The 14,388-nt window shown below is 34.0% G+C and overlaps 1 protein-coding gene across 2 annotated transcripts in view; it reads left to right on the plus strand.

The window, feature by feature from the left end:
* Positions 1-1,342: 1,342 nt before the first annotated feature.
* Positions 1,343-14,388, plus strand: part of LOC140439882 (uncharacterized) — a 284,930-nt gene continuing 271,884 nt past the window's right edge. For both annotated transcript variants that reach the window (XM_072530053.1, XM_072530052.1), the window contains exon 1: positions 1,343-1,549. The gene's annotated coding sequence lies outside the window, so the exon portion shown is untranslated. The remainder of the gene's footprint in view (positions 1,550-14,388) is intronic.

Below are 14,388 nucleotides of genomic sequence, written 5' to 3' on the forward strand. Positions count from 1 at the left end.
AGAAGAACTTAAAATGGAGATAAACGAGGAAAAAAGTAAGATAATGATAATCAGCGCCAAAGGAGATAAGGAAGATAATCAAATAAAGATAAAATGTAAAAACTCAGAATTGGAAATAGTAACAACTTACGAATACCTGAGAAGTATAATAAGTAATGACGGAAAAATAGACTGTGAAATAACAAATAGAGCAAAGAAATCAAACAAGTTATATTATGCGTTAGCCCCAATAATGGGAAAAAGAGAACTTGCACGAGAAACAAGAATAAAAATACATATATAACACAATAGTGATAACGACTATGCCCTATGCAAGTCAAAACTGGACAATTCTGGAAAAACGTAGGAGCAGGATAAACGCAATGGAGATGAGACATCTAAGAAGGATAGTTGGAAAGACAAAATGGGATAGATTAAGCAACGAGACTATTAGGAGAATGGCCAACCAGGAACCGATAATGAACAAAATAGCAAAGAGACAAATGAACTGGTATGGGCATCTGATGAGGATGCAATCCAATAGAATAACAAGAAAAGTTTATGAAGCAATAAACATCGGAAAAAGAAAAAGAGGCAGACCAAGAAAAAAATGGATACAGCAAGTAGTAGAGGCAGGAAAACTTAAACAAAAATCACTCGAGGAATTGAAAATATTGGCAGAAAACAGAAAAGAATGGAAGAAGAGGTGGGTAAATGGAAATTAAACAGCTAGCCCAAATCCGACACCCTGATAGGGTAAAAGGAAGGGGAGAAAGAAAGAAAGAAAGTATTTTCGTAAGTTTTGTTTGATGACCTTTGATATTTCTTTAATAGTTCTATCGTCGCGTTGTTCTATCCTAATCTGTTTCCTTGGCTTTTACTTTCTACTAGATTTTATGTTTCCTGGCTAAGTTTTTCATTCCTTTTTTGGAATACTTACTTGGAGCTTTCTGTGTTGCTTCAACTATTACACTGTTAAGAGAGTCAAGCGAGTTAGGATTTTGCGTATATCTTACCGATACCAAAAATCCAAGGAGTATAGCTACACGTTAAAGTTTCACTCCATTGTTCATAGATTATTTTTTATTAGATTGTGTTTTAAATTTCTCTGGACAATAGAGACTAATTTGCAACAGATCACTTACACTTCAAAATAAATATCGGAAATGTTAAAAGAAAAGTTCATCAAACAAGCAACTTTGTTGTGCCTTATTTTCAATGCATAATCAGTCACTGTAAAAAGCTGATAAAAAGTGCGTCATTAAATGCGTAACTGCGTAAAGGTTCCCTCATGCAGAACCTCATTATCAAGAACAGGTGGGGATCCTTCGAAGAGTTCCATTGAGAGAACCAGGAAACGGCGTTTCTCGTTAGTTGATTGTGAAGCGCACTGTTGAACGTACGCGTGAAGCTCCTGTGTTTTGTTGCTATTGCTGACTCGCATATTTATTAGCCCATGTGCATGGCTGATGACAGACGATTGGATACGTGTTGTGAATTATATTTTTACTTAGATTCTTATTGAACAGTGGAGGTGTTAGGTGAAAACATCGGTATTTTTTTGGGAGTGGTAAGTGAACAATCCTAATAATTGATCTAACACAAAAAATATCCGAATTAATTGGTTAAAATTAAGCAAAGTTGATTTGAGTGCGATTCTTTAAATTGGTTATTTATAAATAACATAATTCATGGGAAATGGAGACTGAATAAAATATTTCCGCAAATGTTGAAAATTTTAATTAATGTGTTCAAAAGTATCAACCTAATAAATAACTTCTAATTGATTTTACAATGTTTTAACAAAAGATGGACTTTTCTTATGGGTATTTTATCACCAATGTTTTTAGCGAAGTTTTGTTGCTGTTGGTGGATATAATTTTTTTACATTTTAATTTAATTTCAATTTTGAAATCTTACAAGATACACACGTTATATACTATAAAGAAATTTTTAAACTCATATCAAAAATGAGCGACTTCAAATTGGCTTAAGTAATCATAGTCTTTCGCATTTTCTTGTTGTGTTTGTTTATCTAATATTGTAAGTCTGTTATAAATAATATCTTTTATCTACCTGCAAACTATGTCTCATAAAAAAAGTTAGTAAAACGGGATGGAAGCCTATTCAAGGAACAGTTTTATGGAAGCAGCAGCAGCAAGCGTGCTGTAATAAATAAAACCACGCACTCAGCATAGTTCCAAGAAGTGAGATAATCAGAAACACTTTTGGGAAACCTCAATTAGTAGAGATCTGTTGGTCTCATCATTAAAAAAAACACTGTTTATTGTCGTCATAATAATACAATAAAAACTCAAAAAAGTTAATATCGACTGCAATCAAGAAAATTGTTCAAACTAGTAGAGGAAGCAGCATGCATATTTTTTAAACATGAAGATGCAATTACTTTAAGGACGACAATATAATAGTGTCAATTTTAAAATTTACAATGGACTATATCTCACAAAAAAAAAATGATATCTAAAAAATAACTAAAATGACATGAAAGAGAACTCATCCCCATCAACCCCCTAGGCCCCACCCACCACAACCAAAAAATTTTAAATTGCAAACCCCTACTTGTGATACATCATATAAAAGACTATACAAAAGCTATCCAATGGTATAAATAATAATTATACAGGATGAAGCAATAATTGTGAAACTTTAGCTTAAATGGAAAATTTAATGAGGTTTTTGGTGAACTACAAATTTATTAAAAATGTCAATTAAGTAAATGTTCAAAGTAGGTTCCGTTGTTTTGTAAACAATAATATAACTATTTTCAAATTCTGTACGAACATGGGCAAGTGTTGTTCTAGTAATAGCGCGACATTCTTGTCGAATTCTGTCTGGCAATTCCCCAAGTGACGCAGGTTGAGTTTTATAATCAACTGACTTGAGGTAACCCCATAGAAAAAAATTTGGTGGCGGTTTGTCTGTTGACCTCGGTGGCCACTCAATAGGACCTCTCCTTTCAATTCATTTGTTCGGATAATTAGTATCCAACCAGTGTCTAACTGGACCTGCATAGTGAGGAGGTGTTCCATCTTGTTGGAAGTGCAGCAAATCTTCATCTAGAGCTAGGTTGCCTTGATGGTCCCTTTGCTTCTCTAATTCATGCACAATTAAGATTAGATGGTGTTTTCCAGCATATCGAGATAAACGTGAAACAAATATTTTTTAACATTCTCAGTTCAACGCGAATTCTTTCAGTCATGGATTCATAAAACTCAATTCGTCGGTCTGGATCATCATCGCCTAGTTCTTGAAGAATTTGTGTTTTGTACGGGTGAAACTGATATAATTTCAACAACTTTCTAATCGACTCATGTGAAAGTCCTGTCATTGCAGATACTTGACGTGTTGATGCAGTAGGCACTATTGCAAAATTTCCAAGGAGATCAATTTGGGATGCTTCATTCAGTTATCTTGGGGCATCCCTTTTTTTATTTTGCACTGATCCCGTTTCTTTAAACTTTTCAACTAAATCGCGGACCTACACGTGACTTACATTTTTGTCCGGATACCTTGCATGAAATATTTGAGCTGTTCGTTAATAACCCTGGTCCTGGGAGGCAAATATGAAAATGATCTCCAAGCGTTCAGGTATACTGTAGACCGTCGTGACAACTACAGCTGAATGACAGTACCGATCGTACAAATGATGAAAACTAATGACATTTAAAATTTTTAAATAAAACAAAAATTATTGAATCTGACAGAACCCAAAAAACAGACGTTTTTAACTTGTTTTGCAAAAACGGCAAATTAAGTTTTTATTTAAAAAAAATTCCGACGGGAACTTATCATTAAAACTAATAGTCCGGGAGATAGCATTACAAATACAAAAGTCATAGTAAGCTGGCTGATATTAACACCCTGTATAATTATTAAACAATAATTATACAGGGTTAACAGGATCATCAACAGAATTAACAAAAACCTCATTAAATTTTCTTTTTAAGCCCGTAAAGCCCATAGGTTTCACAATTATTGCTTCACTCTGTATAATTATTATACCATTATTTATACCATTGGATAGTATTTTTTAGTCTTTTTAATGATGTATCACAAGTAGGAGTTTGCAATTTAAACTTTTTTGGTTGCGGGGGGGGGACTTAGGGGTTGATGGTTATCTTTCATGTCATTTTACTTCCCCGGTTTCTACCCTAGAAACGGTTTCAAGCATTTTTTGATATCAGCTTAGAAAAGATAGATACAGAAAAGAAAGTTTTTCAATCTTTTAAAAATGGCAAAATTGGGGTGTATAGACCACATAATAATAGATTTAATCTTCTATACGTTGATAGATATCGAGCAGCTGGTTATTTTAGCGCCAATGTCATCATCATCATCATCATCCAGCCCCATTTTCACATCCATTGTTGGATATAGGCCTCCTCCAAACGTCTCCAGTTCTCTCTATCTCTAGCTGCTGCAATCCAGTTTGTTTCTATTCTCCTTAGGTCGTCGGTCCATCGGGTGGGTGGTCTGCCTCGACTTCGCTTGTCGGCTCTTGGTCTCCACTCCAATAATCTCTTCGTCCATCTTCCGTCTTCCATTCTAGCAACATGTCCAGCCCACCTCCACTTTTGTTTATTGATCCGCAGTATAATATCTCCTCATTTCTCACGCGATCTTTCAAGGTCAGGCCCAGCATTGATCTCTCCATTCGCCTTTGTGTTACCCTCAGTTTTTCGGCAGTAGCTTTCGTTAAAGTTAGGGTCTCTGCTCCGTAGGTCAAGACTGGTAAGATGCATTGGTTAAATGCCTTCCTTTTCAGGTGAATTGGGGTATTTGTTTTAAAAATGTCTCTCATCCTTCCATATGCCGCCCATCCCAACGTGATTCGTCTATTTAGCTCGCAGGTTTGGTTGTCTCTGGTTATTCTGATTTCATGACCCAAGTATGTGAATTTATCGATTAATTCTACCTTGTTGTTATTGATCTGTATCTCTTCGCTGGGAACCATATTGGTCATCATTTTGGTTTTCTCGAAATTTATCTCCAGCCCAGTTTCTTGTAGTATGTAATTCAGTTCTTGGAGCATGTCTTTGATCTCTCCCAGATTATCTGACAGAAGCACGATATCGTCCGCAAAACGTAGATGGTTTAATCTTTCTCCATCGATGGATATTCCTTTCTGTTGCCATGTTAGTCTTTTAAATGCATACTCAAGAACGGTAATGAACAGCTTTGGTGACATGGTATCACCTTGCCTGACTTCCCTTTTTATTTTTATTTTATTAGTTGCTAAATGTAGACTTATGGTTGTTGTGGCATTTTCATATATATTTTTAACTATATTACAATATCTGTGGTCGACCCTGCAATCTTGTAGTGCTCTTAAGATGGACGGTAATTCCACTGTATCAAACGCCCTTTTAAAGTCTACAAATATCAATGCCAAGGGACGGTTATATTCGTTAGTTTTTTCTATCAGGGTTTTTAGGCACTGCAGGTGATCGTTTGTGCCGTAATTAGGGCGGAAACCGACTTGTTCCCGAGGTTGGTAAAAATCCAGCTTTGTCTCTAATCTATTCGTTATTATTCGGGTGTATAATTTATAAAGATGGTTAAGGAGACTGATTGGTCTGTATCTTTCCAGGTCTGCTATATCTCCCTTCTTGTGTAAGAGTACAGTTACTGAATTATTCCACTTTGTTGGGATATTTTGATTCCATAGGCATAGTTTAAAGAGCTTTTGAATTTTGATTATCAGTACTGAGCCTCGTATCTTTATCGCTTCCGTGACGACACCGTCCTCCCCCGGAGCTTTGTTATTCTTCATCTTATTTCGTCCAAGGAGATTTCTGGGATATCTTCGGAACCCTGATTTTGAACCTTCCTCTGCTGATATTCAACTATATCTAGAGTCGATTGGTTGCTATATAATGTCTCATAGAATGATTCTACAATTTGTAACAAATGTTCTCTGTTTGATGTGATGTTGCCATTTCTATCCTTGAGTTTGACTATTTGTTTATTTCCATTTGTGAGTTTGCGTCTCATTATTTTCATACTCTTATTTTCCTCAATAGTTTTGATGATTTTCTCATCTTTGTATTTTCTTAGGTCTTTTCTGATTTCTCTTGATACTTCCTTGTTCATTTTATTTATATCGTCGTTACTAGAGATTTCGTCGCTTCTCAGTATTCTTCTTTGTTCCATTTTTTTCTGTGTTTCCAGACTAATTTTTTCTTCCTTCACGCTTTTTGGGCAGTATTTCTTTTGAGCTTCTGTTATTGCTTCTACTATTATGCCATTTAGGATGTTAATATCATTTGTTGATGATTTGTCTGATGAATAGGGATGGATTTCATCTAGAGAAATGGGAATGGTATACCGTATGGATGACAGGTTTGTTGGGCAGACTTATTTGAATATTGTAGAAAACATCATGTTTTCCAGTGTAGAACAGTTGTATCCAGAAAATAATTTTATCCTCCAACAAGATAATTGTCCTGTTCACACTGCAAATATAATAAAACATTGGCTCCAGAATAACAACATCAAAACCTTACCATCGAACCCAATCAATAATGTGTGAGGGTTATTATAAAACGGTTGTATCGGCGTAATGTTATACCTCAAAATGCTGAAGAAGTGAAGAGCTGTGGCATGGTATACAACAGGTTTGGGAAGATCTCTCTGAAGAAGACAATTTCATGGTTCCTTTCACGCAGATGGGCCGAAGACTACAAGCTGTTATCAATGCTGATGGAAATATTACAAAATATTAATTTTATTTTTACATACTTAAATTTAGTATAGTTTTGATCTTCCAGACTCTCGCTTTCTTTCGAGGGTTTCTTGTTGCCTCCATTTTTTATTAATATAAAAACTGTGATTCTGCTTATGTTAAAATGTTTTGCTACCTGTGATAGTGACCAGTGATCTTTCAATTTAGTTACGATTCTTGCTTTAATATATTATTGAGTTAAGTCATTTGTTTTATTCCTTAATAATAATAAAAATAATAACAACAACGCCATTTTATGTCAAAACTATCATATATACTCTTTATAAAATGCAGGAATTCAAAATAATATCAAAATTTTGACCTTAATAATATTACAATTTATGAATTAACACATGTAATAAATTGTTTGTTTGTTGGTTTATTTTATTATTTGTCTGTCCTAATAAATATGATATAATGCCAGACCAATCAAATACACTGCTCAAAATGATCAAATCTGACAAAGAGTCGTATCCGTTTTGTTTAGGAACCAGCTGTACATAGGGTTCATCAAAATTGACTGACCTTGACTTCTGTAGTATTTAATATTGTCCAAATCATCATCATCATCAGTGGTGCTACAGCTCTAGTTGAGCCTTGACCTTCCCCAGTCTATTTCGCCAGTCGTTTCTGTTCATCGCCAACCGTTGCCAATTTGCCGCGCCGATTTTCCTTGCGTCCTCGTCCACACCGTCCCTCCATCTCAGTCGTGGTCTGCCTCTACTCCTATTTCCCACTGGGACCGATAATAGAGTTCGTCTGGGTGGGTAATTTTCATTTGCTCTTGACACATGTCCAGCCCATCTAAGCCTACCTATTTTTATGAAGGATATTACATCTCTACCATTTACTATTTTTTTATACTTCTCGTACAATTCGAAATTATATCGCCTTCTCCAAATACCATTCTCACAGAATGCGCCCATTATTCTTCTTAGTATCTTCCTTTCGAAGACGAGCAGAAGATTTGCGTCTGTTTTGGAGATGGTCCGTGTTTCTGACCCATATGTCAGCACTGGTAGGATGAGTGTTCTATATAATATTGTCTAAATACTTAAGATAAAAGCGCACGAATGTCATTTCTTTCAATTAATAAATATCGATTAGATTTCATTTTCTTACATTTAAATCTTAAATCCCAAATCTTTTACAATCCTGTAGGGAGAACTTACACTAGCATTGCACTTGTATGCCTTTTAAGTCTTTTTTGCAAAAAATCTATGATAAACGACAATCATCAGTCTCATGATAATGGTAAATTGTATTTCTAATGAACTGTGTCTCGTAGTTTCTCAAGTCTGCTACAATTGCTTTTCGTGTTACGCAGGTGTTGTAGCTAAAAATTCTTGTGAATTATTTAAATCTGTGTTTGTCTATCACTTTGGATTCTAAAACTATCACTTTGGATTCTGATGTCAATATGATCTATTTACTTGTACTAACTATACTGAGCCTTCTCCATTCTTCAAAATAGTTTTTAATACGTGTATCCGCACCTTTATTTATAAGACTGGATAGCATAATAGGACTGAATTACAAACTCGTTTCAAACACAGTGATTGGAAATTCTTCACAATAATTCTTATTATTTCTTTATATGTTCCTAATGACTATATAATTAAGGTTTTAAAGATAAAACAATCTTTTACTTATACAACACACTCAAACTCACTCTAGGTAAATCTAGATAGATTTATCTAGAGTGATTCCGATTCTCATTCGAGTTGCATCCGAAATATGTGAAACTTTGAACTCTTTTTAATGTTTATTGTTTATGAAAAATCGGTAGTTTAAATTATGATTTTGCTGATTGTCATTATTTTACTTTCATCAATATTAATGCTCATTTCGAGATTCCTGCTAGTCAAAAAAAAAGTTTTTTAAACCCTAAAGTTTTACATAATATATTCATATTCATAGAGCTTAGAACTAACACTTGCTTATCTCTTCTCAGTTTATGTTTGCATGCAATGGTCTTCATAGAATGACTACGTTACCTGTAACGAACATTTTTTGAATCCTCAAGTGATTTTCTTACTAATACATCTACATACACTTCGGAATGTTTTCAGATCTTTATAAGCATGATGTGAAGTGTTTTTTCAAAGAACTGGGGTGAATTATTCGTATTACTGGCGACGTGTTGGATTCTAAGAAGTAAACATCTCTTTGACCTCAAAACGTCCTTCGCGTGAAGAGGCTGCCTATCGTTAACACCCTCCTTGTATCTTAATTCTAATTCCCCAAAATCGTTCTACCTGAACGTCATGTTCAGGTTAGTGTTTAATAAGACGATAAGGCAACATATTTCTGCATCAAAACAAAATAATTTATTCGTTTTATATGTAAATCATATCACTATAAAGTGGTTTTTATCAAATTATCACGAACCGATCGATTATATTCTAAAAATTGAATAAATTAATATATTATAATTGATTTTATGTAATAATTTTTTTTATTATGGATAGAGCTTTAAAAATCTAAAGTTTTACGGATTATTAAACTGATTAACAATAATTTATTTATGGTATAAATTGGTCAAATTTATATCAACAATAATTACTATTGATTTTATAAATATAGAAAGTGCTCTTATTTAGATATTATTTTATATGAGATTAAACCACAATTGATTATAATGAAAATTATACGTTACATTTACACTTTACAACCGGAAATCATTTTCGAAAAATTCTGAAATAAAAATTATAAATGATCTTAACCTGTAAATGTCTATAATTGGTGGTGGGTGGTAATACCTCTTTGACAGTTGATTACTTGGAATCGATATTATAGGCATTATCCGTGTGTTGGGATCAAATTCTGAGGGGTATTGTTGTACCCTCGGATTAATATCAAATTCTGATATTTCTGTGCTTGTTGTATGTAGTTAATTATAGATGATGTGTCTCTGACGAGCTATTTACTTTTTAGTGTTGGTATATTTTTATTGCTAATATTCTTTGAGTATTGGTAACTAGACCGTGCTGCTTTATATTGATGTGTTTGCTACACATTTTTGAGAGTACCGCTTTTTTGATTTTCCTCTTATTGCTCTCTTTTTTTTGTCATGACTATTAACACATTCAATCATACATGCTATTAGCTTTCTAACTTTTAGGTATTGGGAAATAGTGATAAATCACTGCCAAATATTAATTACTTGTGCGTTCAGTTTATTATAATAATTTTTTACGATTAATATGCACTATATGCAGCAAAACTAAATAAGAAACTGACTATTTCAGGATAAGACGGCTAACACCAAATTGCGAAATAAATTATTTCTTATAAAAAATGCTCAAGATAATCTATTATCTCATTATTATTACAAGAAAGTGGCATCCCAAACCAGGGAAACCAGTAAATAAAGTAGAATCGTACAGACCAATATCGTTGCTACCAATTATCTTCAAATTATTTTGAGAAGATATTGCTGATGACAATATATCCTATTGTTATGTCAGCCCCTTGCCTATAATCGAACATTAGGAGAGCGTCCAAGCACCTACGACTGTCTAGAACAGGGATCCTTACTAGGATTTCTTTGAGAGCCTAATAGTTTGAATAAAATTTTCTTCAGGGCCGCAAGTACAAGTGGTGGTATGAAATAACTTTAAAACTATAACATAAGTTTATTACAAGTTACGTAAAAACAATATAATTATAAATTATATGGACTGTTTTGCATGTAAAAAGTAGGAAAATGTCTTTTACTCGACTCCAGGAATGTCAAGTCCTGAATTTGTTAATTCTTTGAAGTCGACGGGCGAAATCTTTTACAGCTCTCTAGAATAGCATCTATGTTAGCAGGTTGGGAAGACACTGAAATTCTCAAAATGTTTTCAACGTTTTCACTAGTTAGCCTAGATCTGTACTTGTTTTTTATGAACTTCAGCTTACTGAATGTAGATTCACAGATATATGTAGATTCAAAAATACACAAAATTTTCTGAGCGCAGTCAATTAAGTTAGGAAATTTGTCATTTTCAACTGCTTCCCAAAACTTATAGTGAGGTTTTTCCTTCTTTTTTTCTTCAAAAATACTTTTGAAGAAAAAAATAGAAAGATGAACTACATTTGCTGTTGTTATTGCCCATGGATTTTCTACCAAGCGAAAAGGTTCTTGGAACTTCCTGAAGTCACTAAACCTCACAGACATTTTATCCTTTAGGTCTGCTAACAGCTTCCGTAGGTCAGAAATCTCTTGACTTGATCTGGATTTTCATCAAACAGTGCTTTAACGGAAGGAAAGCTGGAATAATCTTCATTTGACAATTCTTCAATATACGTATTCAGCTTCTGCTCCAGTAAAAACACAATACTCATTATTTTCGTTACAATGTTATTGTAGTCTCCTTGCAATTTGGTCAATGTTTGTTTCATAATGCCCATTGTATCAGTGAGAAACGCTACTTTAAGCCACCAACTAAAATTATGAATATCAGGAAACTCTTTATTCTTTTAGCCAAAAACAGAGGAATCTCAAGTCTAACGCTGAAGAAACGTTCCAAAACTTTACCCTTACTCAGCCATCTCACTTCTGTGTGGTAAAGAATATCTCTATATTGCGACATAAGTTCTTTCAAAAATTCTTGAAAGTCTCTGTGGTTTAGTTCATTTGATCTTATGGCATTTACAATCTTTACAAGTGTTTTCATAACACAGCTGAAATTTTCACCAAATTAAGCAGCTGAGCTTTCTTAATGAATGATATAATGGAAAGTCAATAAATTATCATTTCCCAAGTGTTTTTTCAACACCTGAACAAACCCTATATTTGGCACGGTTATAATTTTGTACAAAACATACGAGACAAAAAAAGCTTTACCTGTTTTATTGATAACCAAAATTAATCCTTGAAAAACATGTAAACAAATTTCTTATTATGTTATTGCAATGTAACATATAGTTATTTAAAACTAGTACCTTAAATATACTAATTTACGTACTTCACAGACTACACACACACATACACAATTGTACATATTACACACAAACACAAACTTCAAACAGTTTAATATTTAGGGCTACGTTTGGATAGCAAATTAAAGTAGCATTAACATATCAGAAAAAAAAACTGAAGAACTAAAACTGAAATACGAGGTTATATTGGGTATTAGGTAGAAGCTCACAACTTACAATAAAAAACAATGTATTAGTTTACAAGCAGATGCTCAAATCAGTATTGTCCTATGTTCTACAGGGCTGTACTAATGAGAGTAACTATATTTGCCTTTAAAGTGTCCAAAACCGAATACTACAGAACATAGTCCACGCTCCGTGGTATTCCGCATCAAAAACCTATATCCGCAACAAAAATCATCGGAAACATCTTGTAGTACCTAATAATTAAAGAAGAAAGGTTTCCAATAATAGAGAAGTATCAGAACTGCTAAATAATCAACACCTATGTAGTCTGCAGGCTCAAAGGCACCAAACCAAACTTGTGTGATATTGATAAATGTATAAATATCAATTTAAATTCCAGTTTAAAGGCCAGTGAACCTAGCTACAACACTGAAGTGTGAAAGAATAATCATTAAATCTCAAGATAAACCATTGAGAATACCTAGGATATTAAAATAGCAGATTAACTGAAATATAAAATTCTGGAACAAAGTTTAGTAAGGCAGAAACCAACCAGGATTTGATTAGGAAATCCTTACTAGAAATTCTTAATTTTAAGAAATTCGATCGGGTACTCTACACTGACGCATCAAAGAGCGAAACGGGGGTTGGTTGTGCGGTTACCACTACGGAAACAGTCGTTAGTTCATGTCAAATACCTGCCACATGCAGCGTTCACACTGGTGAACTGTATGCTATTTACCAAGCCTTCAAACTCTGTACAGCACCCAATCAACATATTGCCATCTGTACAGACTCCCTTGCCTCTATCCAGTCCATCAATAATCTATTTACTAATCACCCTCTTGTAGAAAAAATCCATGATATTTACCAAAATCTTATCATCCACGACATCCATATCACTATCATATGGATTCCCTCCCACATCGGGATTATGGGTAACGACAACGCCGATCGCTTTGCCAAAGAAGCTGCTGTATCCAATTGTACACCACGTAATATACAAATTGCCAGTGACCTAAAAACTAGTATAAAGAAACTCGTACGAAATTACTGGCAGAACCATTGGAACCAATCCACTACATTTTTACACCAAATAGATCAGACGATTGAGCGGTTCGTTATCCCTGGTATAACTAGAAATGAGATGGTTGTTGCTAGAAGATTGCGTATTGGTCACACCAGATGTACACATGGTCACCTAATGAATTCTGCACCTAAGCCAATCTGTCACTATTGCCAATCTCCACTAAGCGTTCTACACATCCTTGTGGACTGCCCTCACTACAATAAACAACGCCAAGAACTGGGCATGGAAGGCGACATCAAAGATATATTATCGAACCAGAGCCAAGTCATCACAGCTATCCAGTTCCTGAAGCTAGAAAACTTATTAAATAGTATATAACTATAGTATATAATATGTAATTGTACCTTTATTATTGTATCCACGGTGCCTCGTGCTAATGGCCGAAGCTGTCACAAGCACGTTAAATTAAATAAAAAAAAAAATTCTGGAGCGTTAACATAAATGACCACGACTACTATGTATCTTGCCAATTTCATACACTTTAAATCTAGGTTTAAGGATTGATAGAATGCTGTAAAGATTGAATTTTAACATATCTTTTAAAAAAGGCAGATTGCGTTATACTAGCCAGTCTTTCATTACGTTTTCGAGTGAGTATCAAAAGAATGAATTTAGGTTCTCTTCTCTGTATTTTTTAAAATCTTGATGAAAGTTTCTCCTCAATTGTTGAATTTACGGTTTTGCCATTAAAAGTTTTCTATTATTTTTTGTTTTTTCTCCAACGAAACCCTATATCCCTCATGGCTCTTCCCAAAGATTCATGCAATGCATTGCAGTTAAATTCAGTTTAAAAATTTCTGTGTATCAGTTTTTTCGGTAGTACAAAAATCAATTATAATTCGACGTAGCATCCCTTTGTCGCACTCATCTTACTTAGATTTTAAAGCTGAATTATTTCTTATTTTATTTGGAGTCCTAAATGATTATGACATACCTTCCTCTATGGACTTCACTTCGTTCGAAATTATACTTTTATTGTACCTAAATTTACACCATATACTGTTGAAACTGGTTTCTGTACATGTTTTAAGTCTACTAAAGTCCCTTGCTGCTTGTTACACAAAATACCTACCCAATATTCGCTAGCAATTTCTCTGCTTTGCCCGGACAATAGTACTTTCCGATTAAATTTTGATTTAAATTCTATTTCACGTCACTGTCATTGTTTACAATGACAGTGACGTGAACGTCACGACCGAAGTTTACAGGTCGATTTTACTTCCTCCTACTAAAATATTTCCGGTAATTTTGCTGCGCACCAAGCGGAATTTTGCTGCCGATTATAGGATTTTCAAAGTTTTGACAAAGTGTACATTTAAAGATCACCAGAATTGAAAAGCCGAAACAATCCTCTAACGTCTTATACGTGAACAAACTTTGGTTTATGTACCAAACCGTCTTTGATACTGAAAAAAAAAAATGATAAAATAGAACTCTACCATTTTAAAAACAATCAGTATATTAGTCGAATAATGTACAA

Source organism: Diabrotica undecimpunctata, chromosome 4 (assembly GCF_040954645.1).
Source record: "Diabrotica undecimpunctata isolate CICGRU chromosome 4, icDiaUnde3, whole genome shotgun sequence".
NCBI lineage: Eukaryota > Metazoa > Arthropoda > Insecta > Coleoptera > Chrysomelidae > Diabrotica > Diabrotica undecimpunctata.